The 15,520-nt window shown below is 39.0% G+C and overlaps 1 pseudogene; it reads left to right on the top strand.

Moving 5' to 3' along the window:
- The first annotated feature begins 1,224 nt into the window (after window positions 1-1,224).
- On the top strand, window positions 1,225-2,997 carry LOC148576850 (uncharacterized; annotated as a pseudogene).
- Window positions 2,998-15,520: the final 12,523 nt, after the last annotated feature.

Here is a 15,520-nt window from a genome sequence, read left to right as displayed (position 1 = left end):
TTGCTTTAATTTATTTATGAATGATTTCAATTCAATTTAGATTTATTTTCTCCTTTTGATTTTGGTTAAGTAATTAGCAATACTTGAGTTGTCAAACTCAGCTGTTGATTGAAATTGGAATTCTTTGCTGGTTAATTTGTACTCCAATAACTCTAGTCTTTCCATAGGAGTTGACTAGGACCTGAGGATCAAATCAATTTGTCCACTTGACTTTTCTTTGTTTAGCAAGGGTTAATTAAAAGTGGGAGCAGAATCCAATTCTCATCACACTTGATAAGGATAACTAGGATAGGACCTCAATTTCTTATACCTTGCCAAGAGCCTTTAGAATTATTAATTTATTTTTCTTGCCATTTAAATTACTTGTCCCTTATTTTCAAAAACCCAAAAATATATCTTTTTACATAACCAATAATAAATCATACCTCCCTGCAATTCCTTGAGAAGACGACCCGAGGTTTAAATACTTCGGTTATAAATTTTATTGGGTTTTGTTACTTGTGACAACCAAACTTTTGTACGAAAGGATTCTCTGTTGGTTTAGAAGCTATACTTACAATGCGATTATATTTTTAATAAAAATTCTAGACCATACGAAAATCCTAACGTCAAAAATGGCACCATTGCCGGTGAATTGCAAACGTGTGCCTTATTATTGGTTATTGTAAATATTTACTTTTAAATTGATTTTTTTTAAAATTACAAAAAAAAAATTTTAGATTTTTATTTTAAAATTTTTATCTTATCTTGTCTTAGTTTTAAATTTCAAAATTCAAATCTTTTTCAAAAATCATATCTTTTTCAAAATCTTATCTTATCTTATTTCAAATTCAAATTTCAAATTTCAATTAACTTCCAAAATTCAAAATTTAAATTTAAAATTTTAAAAATCAAACCTTTTCAAAATTTAAATCTTTTTCAAATCTTTATCTTAAATTGTTGACTTTTTCAAAATTCAAATTTCAAAATTTAAAATTCGAATTTCAAATTTCAAATTTCAAATTTCAAAATTCAAATTTCAAATTTCAAAATTCAAAATTTAATTTTCAAATTCAAAAATTTAAATTTCAAAATTTTTTAATTTAAAAACTTATCTTCTCTTACCTAACTTATCTTATCTTTTCTAATCTTAAAATCAAATCTTTTTCAAACCTTTTTTCTTATTTTATTTTATTTTATTTTGCTTGTTTATTTGTTTTTGTTTTTAATTTCTATTTAGCTACTATGAATTCTCACCCCTTTGGCTATGAGTTTGGTTACAATCATGTTACAGGAAGAGGAGATTACAATGAAAGCTTGGGTCATGGATGGGACAATTAAAGATGGGAGGAGCTACAAGGATTTAATCAACCCTCTTGGCGACAACCACCTCCAAGGCACTATCAACAACCATTCTATGATGCGCACCAAGGCAATGGTTATGGTGGACCTCTTCAACACCCACCATAAAATACCTATGAACTCCCTCCTCCACATAGCTTTGAACCACCAAACTCACAAGCCCCTTTACACCAAACACCCCCATATGACCCTAATCCTTACCCACCACACCAACCACCACATGAACCACACCCAGAACCACCACCTCAATATTCACCATCTCCATATCCTTATCAAAAAGAACCACCTCCACATTATGAGCCATTTCTCCCAATAAATAAACTCTCCCATCCACCCCAACCTCCATTGAATAACAACATACTCATCTCTAATATCATTGGTCTCACCTCTACACTCCAAAATCTTATATCCCGCATGAACCAACCCTCTACCTCCAATATTCAACCCTCAAACTTTAGTGAACTTCCTATTCAAACACATAATAATCTTTTCATCCCATCACCACCCTCCATGGAAGAGCACCCACATCCATCAATCCAAGAGCAAGATGATCCCTGCTATGCTATTGACAAGGAACAAGAGAAAAGGGATCGTCTTCGCAAATTCATACTTCATAAAAAGCTAGAGGAGGCCCTACAGGTAAAGGCAGTAGAGACCCTTGAAGTCGAAGGAGTGGTTGAAGAATTAGTGAAGGAAGACAACAAGGAGGAGCTGGATTTTGTACTTGAAGATGAAGGAATAGTTGAAAAGGAAATCATCAAGGATGAGTACGATTTTATACTAAAACAAATGGACAAAGCAGTAATTACTAAAGAGGAGGAAGTGGTTGAAGGCTTAGGAGATGCAGAACCTCCCTGGGAAAGTCCAGTCATAGAACCTCCTTCCAAGACGTTTGAATTTGATGTTGAAGAGGGTGTACAACCTCCAAGGCATATCATGGGTAAAGACTTTGAAGAGGTTGATCAAGAGATGGAGATTAAAGAAGAAGAAGCACAACCTCCCATGCCCTTGGTGAGTAATGAAGAAGAGATTGAATTGAAAGAAAGCTACCAAGAGGAAGAGGTTGAACTTGAAGAAGCTTGCAAAGAGGTGGAAATTGTCAAGGAAGAACTCAAGGGAATGGAGATGGAAATCACCTTGCCAATGCTGTTGGAGACCTCTCCTCCAAAACCATCACCATCCATCCCTTCATTCAAGTGGGTAAATCTTTCATCTCTAAGCTTAATTAGCTCACTTGAATATGCTTTGCTTGAGACAGATGGGCAATTCAGAGCTCTTTGTGGCTTTAAGAGTAAGAGAGAGATGGTTAGTGGTAGGAGTCGTAATGCAAGATTCAATATGGTGGAAAGCTCAAAGTTTAAATGCAAAGGTTGGTGTAAAGCTCAACTGAATGGGTCTAGGAAGTTGGTTGGCCGCTTTAGTGAGAATTCAGATTGCTTGCTACCCGGATGGAATCATGATGATCAACAAGAAGACGGGTGTAAAAGCAAAGTCTGGGACCCCGGAATTCAGTCTAGAAATCAACACTCTTGGGGCCTTGTCACTTGCTTTAACCTGCTTAAAGGCTTTCTGCACCTAGTTTGGGATCCTGGAGGTCATTGAAATCACAAACATTGGTGAAGATTCCTGGATGAGTTAAAGCACAAGCCACCATAACAAAGGACTCCCCAAATGTCCAACTTAAGGACTTTAACTAAAAGTGCTAGGTGGGAGACAACCCACCATGGTATGATCGTTCCTTTTCTTCAATTTTGATTTTATTTCGTTTTGTTTGTTTTTGAGTTTTATTTTATTCTATTTTCATTGAACCTGGAATTATTCATAGCATCCACACTATCATTGCATTTTGCATCCTGCATAAAAAAAATAAAAAAAATACGCACTCAACGCGTAAGCGTTGCTGACGCGTCCGCGTCACAGGTGCATTAGGAAGAAAAGAAAAATGAACATAAAGTTATGCGAAAGTGTGACTAGAGGCGAGCCTTACGCACAAATATGACCACGCGACCGCGTCGCTAACGCGTTCGTGTCGTTTGCGAAATAGCCTCCCCACGCGTCTGCGTTACCCACGCGAACGCGTGGCCCTGTGAAATTGACGTAAATAGGTGTATGGCAGTAAGTTATGATGGAGTGGGGCTGGAACCATACTAGAAGTACAAGCCCTACCACACGAACGCGTTCCCCACGCATCTGCGTCATTTTTAAAAGAAAGGCCATTCACGCGTGCGCGTCACCCACGCGCACGCGTCACCCACGCGCACGCGTCACCCTGAATTTTGGCAATATGCGTTTCAGACAGAGAGTTGCGCAAACGCGAGGCTGCTCTCGCGCCACTAGCACAAATCAAGTCACGCGTCCGTGTGACCGACGCGTTCGCGTCACTTGAAAATATCGCAACTCGCGATCGCGTGACCCACACGTCCGCGTCACATGCGACGCACAGTTTATCCAGATCAGCGCCAACTATCTTATTTTTTTGGTGCACGAATTGTGAATCACACTTTTCACAACTCGTACCACTAACCAGCAAGTGCACTGGGTCATCCAAGTAATATCTTACGTGAGTAAGGGTCGATCCTACGGAGATTGTTGGTCTGAAGCAAGCTATGGTTATCTTGCAACTCTTATTCAGGATATTAATTTGTGGTTATCAGTTGACTTGCAAATGAAAAAGAGAGCATGAATTAAAGGTTACTTGTTATGCAGTAATGGAGAATATGTTGGAGTTTTGGAGATGCTTTGTCTTCTGAATCTCTGCTTTCCTCTGTCTTCTTGTTCACACACGCACGTTCCTTCTATGGGAAGCTGTGTGTTGGTGGATCACCGTTGTCAATGGCTACCATCCGTCCTCTCAGTGAAAATGGTCCAGGTGCGCTGTCACCGCACGGCTAATCATCTCTAGGTTTTTGATCATACCGGAATAAGATTTACTATCCTTTTGCGTCTGTCACTACGCCCAGCACTCGTGAGTTTGAAGCTTGTCACAGTCATCCAATCCCTGAATCCTACTCGGAATACCACAGACAAGGTTTAGACTTTCTGGATTCTCATGAATGCTACCAATGGATTCTAGCTTATACCACGAAGATTCTGATTAAGGAATCTAAGAGATACTCATTCAAGCTAATGTAGAAAAGAGGTGGTTGTCAGGCACACGTTCATGGATTGAGAATGGTGATGAGTGTCACGGATCATCACCTTCATCATAATGAAGCGCGAATGAACATCTTAGATCGGAACAAGCGTATTTGAATAGAAAATAGAAATACTTGCATTAATTCATCGAGACACAACAGAGCTCCTCACCCCCAACAATGGAGTTTAGAGACTCATGCCGTCAAAGAGTACAAAGTTCAGATCTAAAATTGTCATGAGATGCAAAATAAATCTCTAAAAGTTGTTTAAATACTAAACTAGTAACCTAGGTTTACAGAAAATGAGTAAACTATGATAGATAGTGCAGAAATCCACTTCTAGGGCCCACTTGGTATGTGCTGGGGCTGAGACTTAAGCTTCTCACGTGCCTGGGCTGTTTTGGGCATTCAACGCCAGGTTGTAACCTGTTTCTGGCGTTGAACTCCAACTTGTAACTTGTTTCCGGCGCTGGACGCCAGACTGCAACATGGAACTGGCGTTGAACGCCAGTTTACATCATCTATCCTTGAGCAAAGTATGGACTATTATATATTGCTGGAAAACCCTAGATGTCTACTTTCCAACGCAATTGGAAGCGCACCAATTGGACTTCTGTAGCTCCAGAAAATTCATTCCGAGTGCTGAGAGGTCAGAATCCAACAGTATCAGCAGTCATTTTTCAGCCTGAATCAGATTTTTGCTCAGCTCCCTCAATTTCAGCCAGAAAATACCTGAAATTACAGAAAAATACACAAACTCATAGTAAAGTCCAGAAATATGAATTTTTCCTAGAAACTAATGAAAATACACTAAAAACTTAACTAAAACATCCTAAAAACTACATGAAATTAATCCCGAAAAGCGTATAAAATTTCTGCATATCACAACACCAAACTTAAACTATTGCTTGTCCCCAAGAAACTAGACAAATAAAGTAGAATACAAATAAGTCACAAAGCAATAATATCTCAGAGTTTTTGAGTGAAGCTCAGATTCTAATTAAATGAGCGGGACTAGTAGCTTTTTGCTTCCGAACAGTTTTGGCATCTCACTTTATCCATTGAAGCTCAGAATGATTGGCATCTATAGGAACTTAGAATTCAGATAGTGTTATTGATTCTCCTAGTTCAGTATGTTGATTCTTGAACACAACTACTTTTATGAGTCTTGGCCGTGGCCCTAAGCACTTTGTTTTCCAGTATTACCCCGGATACATAAATGCCACAGACACATAATTGGGTGAACCTTTTCAGATTGTGACTCAGCTTTGCTAAAGTCCCCAATTAGAGGTGTCCAGGGTTCTTAAGCACACTCTTCTTTTTGCTTTGGATCTTGACTTTAACCGCTCAGTCTCAAGTTTTCACTTGACACCTTCACGCCACAAGCACATGGTTAGGGACAGCTTGGTTTAGCCGCTTAGACCAGGATTTGATTCCCTTAGGCCCTCCTATCCACTGATGCTCAAAGCCTTGGATCCTTTTTATTACCGTTGCCTTTTGGTTTTAAGGGCTATTGGCTTTTTCTGCTTGCTTTTTTTCTCTCTCTCTTTTTTTTTTTCGCATATACTTTTTTTTTCTGCAAGCTTTGTATTCACTGCTTTTTCTTGCTTCAAGAATCATTTTTATGATTTTTCAGATTATCAATAACATGTCTCATGTTCTTCATTCTTTCAAGAGCCAACATATTTAACATTCAAGAACATCAAATTCCAAAGACATATGCTCTGTTCAGGCATTCATTCAGAAGGCAGAAAGCATTGCCACCGCATGTAAATAATTAGAATTTCTTTTATTAAAACTCGAAAAATATTGCCTCCTTATTCTAAAGAAAATCTTCTATTTTATTCATGTTTAATAATGATGAGAAAAATAAATTATACCTTAATTGGAGATAAAATAACTACTAACTACTACTATAACTTCTAAGGTAAAACTCAAATAAGAACAATTATCACAGAGTTAAGGCTAAGATTAGAATTCAACAACCTTGAATTTGGGATGTGGATGTTCCTCTAGTCTGTGGGGTGCGTGGTCCTTCAAGAGATAACTTCTGATACTTCAGTTCCTTTAAGTCACGCCCTTGCTCTTCTTGTTCCCTGAGCAGTTTGTAGAGCATGCTGTTTTGGTTTTGTTGTTCTTCTTTTATTTGGTCCATAGCTTCTTGCAATTTAGTAACAGATGCTTCAAGATGTTCCCAATATTCAAATTGAGGGATTTCTAGGAGAAATTCCTGTGCTCTCCTCTTGATGGGGTTATCCTGTACTTGTTGTTTTTCCATTGTGGTTTTAGTGATTGGTTGCTCTACTGAGATGTACTCCGTTATTCCCATCCTTACTCCAGCATCTTTGCAGAGCATAGAGATTAAGCTTGGATAAGCCAACCTGGCATCTTTGGAGTTCTTGTTTGCAAGTATGTAAAATTCAGATGGGATCAGTTGATGAACTTCCACTTCTTTTCCCAACATAATGCATTGGATCATCACTGCTCTTTTAACGGTGACTTCAGAACAGTTGCTAGTGGGCAATATAGAACGCCCAATGAAGTCCAACCATCCTCTAGCGACTGGTTTGAGATCTTCTCTCTTGAGTTGATTTGGGACACCCTTACTACTGGTGGTCCACCTGGCTCCAGGGATGCATATATTCTCTAGAATCTTATCCAAGCCCTTGTTTGTTCTCATCATTCTCCTATTGAAGGAGTCTGGGTCATCTTTCAGCTGAGGTAGCTTAAAGATCTCCCTGATTTTATCAGGGTGGATGTGAACAATCTTTCCTCTGACCAAAGTCCGATAGTCATAGAGGGTAGTTTCAGATATTCTCTACCTGTCTGTTTGCCATAGATTAGCATAGAACTCCTAAACCATATTTCTTCCCACTTTTGTTTCAGGATTAGCTAGGATTTCCCAGTTCCTGTTTCGAATTTGCTCTTGGATCTCCGGATATTCATCTTCTTTCATATCGAACTTGACTTCCGGGATCACTGATCTTAGACCCATTATTTTGTAGTAATGGTCTGAATGTTCTTTGGTTAAGAACTTCCATTGATTCCAAAGTGGTTTTGGAATACTCTCTTTCTTGCCTCCTGGAGTGGGTTGTTTTCCTTTAGGAGCCATGATCTTAGTGGGTATGGTTTAGTGATCATGGATAAACACACCAAACTTAGAGGTTTGCTTGTCCTCAAGCAAAAGAAAAAAAGAAGGAGACGGAGAGAAGGAGAGCTAGTGGCGAATGGTGGATGGGAGGAGGGAGGCCGAATGTGGCTTTAAAAGGGGGGGTGGGTTTTCGAAAATGTTAAAAAGATAAGATAGAAGATATGATTTATAAAAAATAAGTATGATATGAAAAGATGTGATTTAAGATTGAAAAGATATGAAAGATATTTGAAAAAGATAAATTTGGCTTTTGAAAAAAAATAATGTGAAGATTTGAAAAAGATATTGATGAGTTGAAAAGATTTTAGAAGGAAAAGAGATAGATTTGTTTTGGAAAATTTGAAAAATAGTTGGATTGGATTGAAAGAGAATTTGTGTTTATGGATTAAGATACATTTGATATTTTTAAAGTAGGGTTTATAGAAATTAGAGTTTTTAGAAATTAGGGTTTGTAACATGTTTATGCAAGAAATCATGAATTGAAACATGAAAACTAAACTTAAAATAAAAAATGTGAAACAAAAATGAATTTACCTCCTCCCCACCATCCTGGCGTTAAACGCCTAAATGCTGCATGTTTTGGGCATTTAACGCCCAAATGCTGCTTCTCCTGGGTGTTCAACGCCCAGCTGTTGCTTCTTTCTGGCATTGAACGCCAGGAACTCCTTTGTCACTGGGCGTTTTTCTAAACGCCCAGGATGCTGTCAATCTGGCGTTAAACGCCTAGAAGGTGCTTTTTTCTGGCATTCAACGCCCAGAAGATGCTTCTTTCTGGCGTTTAACGCTCAGATGGCTATCCTTACTGGCGTTCAACGCCCAGTGGATGCTTCTTTTGGGCGTTGAACGCCCAAAACAGCCTTTTACTGGCATTTTCTTGCCAGTGAGCTTCTTTTTCCTGTTTTGTGCTCTGAATCCTTCTGTAGCCCTGTGAACTTATGCAATTGATTCTTTACCTTGTTAATGTTAAGCTCATGCAATTAAAATAAAAAATAGAATCAAATAACAGAAAAATTTAGCTAATGGCTGGGTTGCCTCCCAGCAAGCGCTTCTTTATTGTCTTTAGCTGGACCTTGCTGAGCTTTTAATCTAGCCTCAGCCTTGAGCACTCTTGCTCAACATTGCCTTCAAGATAGTGCTTGATTCTCTGTCCATTAATAATGAACTTCTTATCAGAATCAATATCTTGAAGCTCCACATAACCGTATGGTGATACACTTGTAATCACATATGGTCCCCTCCACCGGGATTTCAGTTTTCCGGGGAATAGCCTGAGCCTAGAGTTAAACAACAGAACCTTTTGTCCTGGTTCAAAGATTCTAGATGACAGCTTTCTGTCATGCCACCTTTTTTATTTCTCTTTATAAAGCTTGGAATTTTTGAAAGCAGTGAATCTGAATTCCTCTAGCTCATTCAGCTGGAGCAATCTTTTTTCTCCAGCTAATTTGGCATCAAAGTTTAGGAATCTGGTTGCCCAGTAGGCCTTATGTTCCAGTTCCACAGGCAGGTGACAAGCCTTACCATACACAAGTTGGTATGGAGAGGTCCCTATAGGAGTCTTGAATGCTGTTCTGTAAGCCCACAGAGCATCATCCAAGCTTCGTGTCCAATCCTTTCTATGGGTACTTACAGTTCGTTCTAGGATTCTTTTTAGTTCTCTGTTAGAAACTTCAGCTTTTTCATTTGTCTGTGGATGATATGGAGTCGCCACCTTGTGGCGAATCCCATACCGAACCATGGCAGAGTAAAGCTGTTTGTTGCAGAAGTGAGTGCCCCCATCACTGATTAGTACCCTAGGGACACCAAACCTGCTGAAGATATGTTTCTGGAGGAACTTCAGCACTATTTTAGTATCATTGGTGGGTGTGGCAATGGCCTCTACCCATTTTGATACATAGTCAACTACCACCAGAATATAAGTGTTTGAGTATGATGGTGGGAAAGGCCCCATGAAATCAATACCCCATACATCAAACAGCTCAATCTCTAAGATTCTTTGTTGAGGCATGGCGTAACCATGAGACAAATTACCAGCTCTCTGGCAATTGTCACAGTTACGTACAAACTCTCGGGAATCTCTGTAAAGTGTAGGCCAGTAGAAACCACATTGGAGGACCTTGGTGGCTGTTCGCTCACCTCCGAAATGACCTCCATATTGTGACCCATGGCAATGCCATAAGATCCTTTGTGCTTCTTCTTTAGGCACACACCTACGGATTATGCCGTCTGCACATCTCTTAAAGAGATAGGGTTCATCCTACAAGTAGTACTTTGCATCGGTAATTAATTTTTTCTTTTGTTGCCTGCTGTACTCCTTGGGTATGAACCTTGCAGCTTTATAGTTTGCAATGTCTGCAAACCATGGTGTTTCCTGAATGGCAAACAAATGCTCATCCGGAAAGGTCTCAGAGATTTCAAGAGAGGGGAAGGACGTCCCTTCTACTGGCTCTATCCGAGACAGATGATCAGCCACTTGGTTCTCTGTTCCTTTTCTGTCTCTTATTTCTATATCAAACTCTTGCAGAAGCAACACCCATCTTATGAGCCTGGGTTTTGAATCCTGCTTTGTAAGTAGATATTTAAGAGCAGCATGGTCAGTGTACACAATCACTTTTGATCCTACTAAGTATGATCTAAACTTATCAATGGCATAGACCACTGCAAGTAATTCCTTCTTTGTGGTTGTGTAATTTTTTTGGGCATCATTTAAAACACGGCTAGCATAATAAATGACATGCAGAAGCTTGTCATGCCTCTGCCCCAGTACTGCACCAATGGCGTGATCACTGGCATCACACATTAATTCGAATGGTAATGTCCAGTCTGGTGCAGAGATAACTGGTGCTGTGACCAGCTTAGCTTTCAGAGTTTCAAAGGCCTGCAGGCACTCTGTGTTAAACACAAATGGTGTGTCAGCAGCTAGCAGGTTGCTTAGAGGTTTTGCAATTTTTGAAAAATCCTTTATAAACCTCCTATAGAATCCTACATGCCCCAGAAAGCTTTTGATTGCCTTAACATTGGCAGGTGGTGGTAATTTTTCAATTACTTCTATTTTAGCTTGATCCACCTCTATTCCCTTGTTTGAAATTTTATGTCCAAGGATAATCCCTTCAGTCACCATAAAGTGACATTTTTTCCAGTTTAAAACCAGGTTGGTCTCTTGGCATCTTTTCAAAACCAGTGTCAGGTGATCAAGACAGGAGCTAAATGAGTCTCCATATACTGAGAAGTCATCCATGAAGACTTCCAAAAAATTTTCCACCATATCAGAGAAAATAGAGAGCATGCATCTCTGAAAGGTTGCAGGCGCATTACATAGCTCAAATGGCATCCTTCTGTAAGCAAACACTCCAGATGGACATGTGAATGCTGTTTTCTCTTGATCCTGGGGATCTACTGCAATTTGGTTGTAGCCTGAATAGCCATCCAAAAAACAGTAATAATCATGACCTGCTAGTCTTTCTAGCATCTGGTCTATGAATGGTAAAGGAAAATGATCCTTTCTGGTGGCTGTATTGAGCCTTCTGTAGTCAATACACATGCGCCACCCTGTAACTGTTCTTGTAGGAACCAGTTCATTTTTTTATTATGAACCACTGTCATGCCTCCCTTTTTGGGGACAACTTGGACAAGGCTCACCCAGGGGCTATCAGAAATAGGATAAATAATCCCAGCCTCCAGTAATTTGGTGACCTCTTTCTGCACTACTTCCTTCATGGCTGGATTTAGCCGCCTCTGTGGTTGAACCACTGGCTTAGCATTGTCCTCTAATAAGATCTTGTGCATGCATCTAGCTGGGCTTATGCCCTTAAGGTCACCTATGGACCACCCAAGAGCTGTCTTGTGTGTCCTTAGCACTTGAATTAGTGCTTCCTCTTCCTGTGGATTCAAAGCAGAGCTTATGATCACTGGAAAAGTGTCACCTTCTCCCAGAAATGCATATTTCAGGGATGGTGGTAATGGTTTGAGCTCGGGTTTAAGAGGTTTTTCCTCTTCCTGAGAAAATTTCAGAGGCTCTTTCAATTCCTCTGAATCCTCAAGATCAGGCTGAACATCTTTAAAGATATCTTCCAACTCTGATTCGAGACTCTTAGCAATGTTGATCTCCTCTACCAAAGAGTCAATAAGATCAACTTTCATGCAGTCTTTTGGTGTGTCTGGATGCTGCATGGCATTGACAGCATTCAACTTAAACTCATCCTCATTGACTCTCAGGGTGACTTCCCCCTTTTGGACATCAATGAGAGTTCGTCCAGTTGCTAGGAAAGGTCTTCCTAGGATGAGAGTAGCACTCTTGTGCTCCTCCATTTCCAGCACTACAAAGTCAGTGGGAAAGGCGAATGGCCCAACCCTAACAATCATGTCCTCAATCACGCTTGATGGGTATTTAATGGAGCCATCAGCAAGTTGGAGACATATCCGGGTTGGTTTAACTTCTTCAGTTAAACCAAGCTTTCTGATAGTGGATGCAGATATTAGGTTGATGCTTGCCCCAAGATCACATAAGGATGTCTTGGTGCAATTACCCTCTAATATGCACGGTATTAGAAAGCTTCCGGGATCTTTAAGCTTTTCAGAATGACTACACTGCATTCTTCAGTGAGGAGAACTCTTTCAGTTTCTCTCCAATCCTTCTTATGACTCAAGATCTCTTTCATGAACTTGGCATAAGAAGGTATTTGCTCAAGTGCCTCTGCAAACGGAATCTTTATTTCAAGAGTCCTGAGATAATCTGCAAAGCGAGTAAATTGCTTATCCTGCTCCTCTTGGCGGAGTTTTTGAGGATAAGGTATCTTGGCTTTATATTCTTCAACCTTAGTTGCTGCAGGTTTATTTCCTACAGAGGTGGTTGGAGAAGCCTTTTTAGAGGGATTGTTATCAGCACTTGTGTATGTCTGATCCCTCACTGGCATTTGAATGCCAGGGTTAGAAGCTAGAGTGACGTTGGATGCCAACTCCTCACCTGTTCCTGGCGTCTGAACGCCAGAACTGTGCTTCTTTTGGGTGTTCAACGCCAATTCCTTGCTTGTTTCTGGCATTGAACGCCAGGACTGAGCATGGTTTGGGCGTTCAATGCCAGCTTTCCACCCAATTTCTGGCGTTTGATTACCAGAATTATTCCTCTCCGGGCTCTTACTGTCCTCAGATGGATTTTGGGTAGTTTGCTCATTTCTTGGCTTCCTGCTACCTTGAGGAGGGGCATCTAATGTTTTCCCACTTCTCAATTGAACTGCTTGGCACTCTTCTGTTATTTGTTTTGGCAGCTGCTGCTTTGTTTGCTTTAATTGTACTTCCATATTTATATTAGCCATTCTTGTCTCTTGTAGTCTCTCCTTGAATTCGGCTAACTGTTTTGTTAGAAAATTCAATTGCTGATTGAATTCAGTAGCTTGTTCTGCAGGACTGAGTTCAGCTGTTACTGTTCTAGCCTCTTCTTTCATGGAAGGTTCACTGCTTAGGTACAGATGCTGATTTCTAGCAACTGTATCAATGAGCTCTTGAGCTTCTTCAATTGTCTTTCTCATGTGGATAGATCCACCAGCTGAGTAATCTAGAGAAATCCGAGCCCTTCCTGTAAGCCCATAATAGAAGATGTCTAACTGAACCCACTCTGAAAACATTTCAGAGGGGCACTTTCTTAGCATCTCTCTGTATCTCTCCCATGCATCATAAAGAGATTCATTATCTCCTTGTTTAAAGCCTTGGATGTCCAGCCTTAGCTGTGTCATCCTTTTTAGAGGGAAATATTGATTCAAAAATTTTTCTAACAGCTGTTTCCATGTCCTTATGCTAGCCTTAGGTTGGTTATTTAACCACCTCTTAGCTTGGTCTTTTACAGCAAATGAAAACAGTAATAGTCTGTAGACATCCTGATCTACTTCCTTATCATGGACTGTGTCAGTAATTTATAAAAACTGTGCCAGAAACTCTGTAGGTTCTTCCCGTGGAAGACCAAAATACTGGCAACTTTGCTGCACCATGATAATGAGCTGAGGATTCAGCTCAAAGCTACTGACTCCAATGGAGGGTATACTGATACTACTCCCATATGAAGCAGTAGTGGGGTTAGCATATGACCCCAGAGTCCTTCTGGACTGTTCATTTCCACTTAGGTCCATGATGGAGAAAGGGAGATGATGTAAAATAGAGAAAAAAAATATTTTTATTTATTTATTTATTTATTTATTTCGAAAATAAAATAAACTAAAATAAAATAAATAAAGATGGGTGAAGATTTTCGAAAAATGAAGAGAGAGAAAGAAGAAAAATGGTTAGAAAGTTTTGAAAAAGATATGATTGAAAGGATTTGATTGGAAAAGATATGATTTGAAAAAGATGTGATTTTTAAATTTGATGACTAATTTAATGCTAATTTTTCGAAAATTATGAGTGGAATGAAGAAAAGATATTGTTTTAATTTTTGAATTTTATGATGAAAGAGAAAAACACATAAAAGACACACAACTTAAAATTTTTGGATCTAATGCTCCTTGTTTTCGAAAATTTTGGAGGGAAAATACCAAGGAACACCAAACTTAAAAATTTTAATATCAAAACACAAGGAAGACTCAAGAACACTTCGAAGAATCACAAGAACAACAAGAACATGAAGGTAGAACACCAAACTTAAAATTTTTAGAAAACCAAAATAAAATTTTCGAAAACCAAAGAAAAATCAACAAGAAAACACCAAACTTAAAGTTTGGCACAAGATTTAATAGAAAAATTATTTTTAAAAAAAGAATTTAAAAAGAAGACACCCAATTACCAAGAACATAGACCAACGCTCTAGCCAATTGGGCAGTAAATGTAACACTTGTTTTAAAGAAGTATTTTTAATAACTAAGAATAATTTTTTTTGAAAACTAATGTTTTGAAAAGGCGCACGAAAAACAAGAAAAGAAACAGAACAAGAAAAACTAAAGATCAAACAAGAAAAATAAACAAGAACAACTTCAAGATGAAGGAAGAACAAAGAACACAAATTTCGAAAATTTTAAAAGAAAATTCTTTTTCCTAATATAAGCAACAAAATAAACCATCAGTTGTCCAAACTCGAACAATCCCCGGCAACGGCGCCAAAAACTTGGTGCACGAATTGTGAATCACACTTTTCACAACTCGTACCACTAACCAGCAAGTGCACTGGGTCGTCCAAGTAATACCTTACGTGAGTAAGGGTCGATCTTACGGAGATTGTTGGTCTGAAGCAAGCTATGGTTATCTTGCAACTCTTAGTCAGGATATTAATTTGTGGTTATTGACGAACGGATTTTTGACGGTTTAGAATTTCACAAATGAATTCTCGTTGCAAGTATAGTTTCTAAACCAATCACTAATCCTTTCATACAAAAAGTTGTTTGTCACTAGTACAAACCCCTAAAATTTATAAACCGAAGTATTGGACCTCGGGTCGTTCTCCCTAGGAATTACAATAAAGTGTCTTGTTATTGGTTATGAGTTATTTTGGGGTTTTGGATGAGGGGCATGAAAAGTAATTGGCAATGGAAATAAACTAACTACTATAAAAGCTCTTGGCAAGATATGAGAACTAGAAGTTCTATCCTAGTTATCCTTCTCAATTGTGATGAGAATTGTTCATTGCTACCACTTAGTTAACCCTTACTAATTAAAGGGAAGTCAAGTGGATGAATTGACTTGAGCCACAAGTCCTAGCCAACTCCCAAGCAAAGACTAGCCTTAGTGCACTCCAAACCAATTAGCAATCTCTCCAATTATCAATCAACAAAGGAATTAGATAACTCAAGTGTCACTAATTACTCTACCTAGGCCAAGAGGAGCAAAATCTACACAAAAAATCCAACCAAGCATTTCATCAAACACTTGGAAGGCACAAAAGAAAAGTATAGTCAATCACAACAAGAATGAATTCTAA

Source organism: Arachis ipaensis, chromosome B1 (genome assembly GCF_059453495.1).
Source record: "Arachis ipaensis isolate K30076 ecotype BB chromosome B1, ASM5945349v1, whole genome shotgun sequence".
NCBI classification, from domain to species: domain Eukaryota; kingdom Viridiplantae; phylum Streptophyta; class Magnoliopsida; order Fabales; family Fabaceae; genus Arachis; species Arachis ipaensis.
Note: the sequence above shows the minus strand (reverse complement) of the source record. Positions and strands in the feature narration are given on the sequence as shown.